The sequence below is a fragment of the Crocuta crocuta genome, unplaced genomic scaffold (assembly GCF_008692635.1).
Source record: "Crocuta crocuta isolate KB4526 unplaced genomic scaffold, BGI_CrCroc_1.0 scaffold1468, whole genome shotgun sequence".
NCBI lineage: Eukaryota > Metazoa > Chordata > Mammalia > Carnivora > Hyaenidae > Crocuta > Crocuta crocuta.
In genome coordinates this window covers 81,691-84,512 of record NW_027531991.1, presented here as the reverse complement: position 1 = coordinate 84,512, position 2,822 = coordinate 81,691, and the positions used below count along the sequence as shown (strand labels likewise).

At 43.1% G+C, this 2,822-nt stretch overlaps 1 protein-coding gene and 1 non-coding gene across 2 annotated transcripts in view; one reads left to right on the top strand and one right to left on the bottom strand.

The window, feature by feature from the left end:
• Positions 1-2,822, bottom strand: part of PDK3 (pyruvate dehydrogenase kinase 3) — a 148,276-nt gene that overhangs the window by 89,240 nt on the left and 56,214 nt on the right. The gene's annotated exons all lie outside the window — the stretch shown is intronic.
• LOC144240690 (small nucleolar RNA SNORD35) lies at positions 1,860-1,946 on the top strand. Its single transcript, XR_013337807.1, has one exon. It is a non-coding gene; the product is annotated as a small nucleolar RNA SNORD35 (small nucleolar RNA).

The window sequence follows — 2,822 nt, the reverse complement described above, 5'->3', positions numbered from 1 at the left end:
GACAACCCTACCTGATTATCTTCTTCCAACATTGTTTTGTTCTCCTAAAATTTTCTTCAATGGGCTTTCTTCCCAATTTCATTTCCCTCATTAAGGACAGTGGGTTTTTTTTTTTCTTTACCTTCTGCTCTTGTTTGGGGGCGGTGGGGTTTTAGTTTTGAGTGGCTTTGGATGGAGACGGGCAGTCCCAGCCTTCTGTATGAAGGGCTCAGAGCCACACATCAGGCAAGATTTGAATAGGGCCTGTGTGAAGCCATCTCTTCTGAAGTTCTGCCTTCACCAAGTCTCCCTTCGAGTTAGGCATTGTCTTCTCTAATTGGTACTTTGAAAACACCCCTGGGAAACATTAACACAAGTTACTAATAGCTTAGTAGAAGTCGTAGTAATGAGTTTTAAATTTTGTCTCCATATAATTTATAAAGTAAAGTCTTTTTTAGAAGTATAATATGCATATAGAAGTGTGTCCAGACAGAAAGTGCCCAGCTGGGGGCACCCATGTGGCTCAGTTGGTTAAGCATCAGCTCATGATCTCACAATTCGTGAGTTCAAGCCCCACACTGGGCTCTGTGCTGACAGCACAGAACCTGCTTGAGNCACTTTCTCCCCGCCTCTCTCAAAATAAATAAATAAACTTAAAAAAAAAAACAAGTGCACAGGTGGATGAATTTTCCCAAAGTGAGTGTACTCAGGTAACCGGCACCCAGATCAAGAAATACAACATTAGGAGGGAAGTCCTGTCACGTGCTACAATATGGAGGAACTCTGAGGACATGGATAAATACTGCATGATTCCACCCATATAAGGTGTCTAGAGTAGTCGAATATATAAAAATAGAAAGGAGAATGGCAGTTACCAGGGGCTGGGCACCAGAGAAATGAGGAGTTATTGNCAGAGCCCTATGCAGGGCTCAAACCCACGAACTGTGAGATCATGACCTGAGCCAAAGTCGGATGCTTAACCGACTGAGCCACCCAGGCGCCCCTCTAAAGATTTATTTCAAAACAATGTGACTATACTTAACACTACTGAACTGTAGGCTTAGAAACAGCCAAGGTGGTCAATTTTACGATATGTATCTTTTACCACAATAAAACAAGAAACACAATATTACCAGCTCCCCCAGAAGCCTTGGTGGCCCTTCCCAGTCACTTCTGCTTGTCGAAGATCACCACTATTCTCATCTCTGAAGACAGCCCATCTGCTCTGAAAAGATTCTAGAGTTAGTAAGAAAAAAAGCGTACCAGACTCCTTTCCTTCTGATGGGAGACTCCTTCAAATCAGAAAAGGATTGAGCCTTCGGCTCGCCATGGTGGGAGGTGCTAGGGGAAGAAAAGGGCACCCAAGAAAGAAGACACAAGTGCTAGAAACAAACGCCAGCTACTTTGCGATCTTGCCAAAGGTGAGCCCTGCATATTCACTATGGGTTTATTCAGTGATGACGCGTTGTTTTTCTTTTTCACTGTGTTTACAACATGATCTGCAGGTTCATATTTGGGTCCAGCTCCAAGTAGGTATTTATTTTTTGTTACTGTGCACACAGCACTAAGTGCTTATTTTCTTACCAGAGTGTTTATTGTCGCTANTGTACCAGTTTACATTCCCACCAACAGTGTAGGAGGGTGCCCGTTTCTCCACATCCTCGCCAGCATCTAGAGTTCTCTGATTTGCTCATTTTAGCCACTCTGACCCTCAGGGGCAAATTCTAAACTCAGGGAAATTTAGGTTCGCTTCATTTTACAACGGCCGTAAAAACCAATCCACTGCCCTTTTTGACTACGTCCTTTTCCAAGAGGGCACCAAATGTTCTGAAGAACGAACGACAAAACTGTGAACTCTGATCAAGAAATGGATAAAATTCCACAGATGATGGCTCTTTCTCATGACGGTCTGCGGATGCTGCTGTGGGCAGTGCCAAAAATGGCAATAGCTCAGCTGATGCCAGGAAGGAAAAAAAGGAGGAAAAAATAAAGAAAACGGATAAAATTGTTACTTTAGACCACAAATGGTAGTGACTGGGGCAGAGGTCAACAATTTGCCTATAGTCTTGAAGTGAAGGCAATATGACGTGCCGCCCTGTGATGTCAGATGGCAGGCAGATATTCATGGCACCTTGGAAAGAGAAATGGGATTGTCATATTATGCTAAGGATTAGTCATTTAAATTAGTTATTGGGTCTCAGACCCAATGATTCCTTTAATAACACGTACTCAGGCTGAGCCCTCCTGTACTAACCTGAAATGAAACTCATAGGTGATAGCACATACCCTTATGTGCAAATGTAACAATCAACATAATGCCCCAATAGAAAGGACAAATAAAAAGAAAGTAATTTATAATAAAATAACATGCACCGCAAAATGTACACTCTCAGGCACAGCAATACTAGCAGACAGAATAAAGTAGCCGAATGTTTACACTATCATAGCACCACTGAGCGACAGTGCAAGGCAAAGACTGATACGCATGTGCTCTAGTAGCAACTCAAACTACAAAATCAGCTACCACCCATGTGCCTCTGACCTCCCAACATGGTGAACAACTTTTGGAAACTTCTAAGCAATACTAAATGCAAGCGTCTTTCAATATATACTGTACTTGCGATCTTGGAAAATTAGGTGCTTGTTTTCACCAAGATGATAGCTCAGTAGAATATGTGAAGGTCAGGGTGTCTGGGTGGCTCAGCGGTTGGGCATCTGACTCTTGATTTCAGCTCAGGTCATGATATCAGGATCATGAGATCAACCCGGGCATCAGGCTCCATGCTGAATGTGGAGCCTGCTTAAAATTCTCTGTCTCCCTGTCTCTGCCTCTCTCCTGCTGT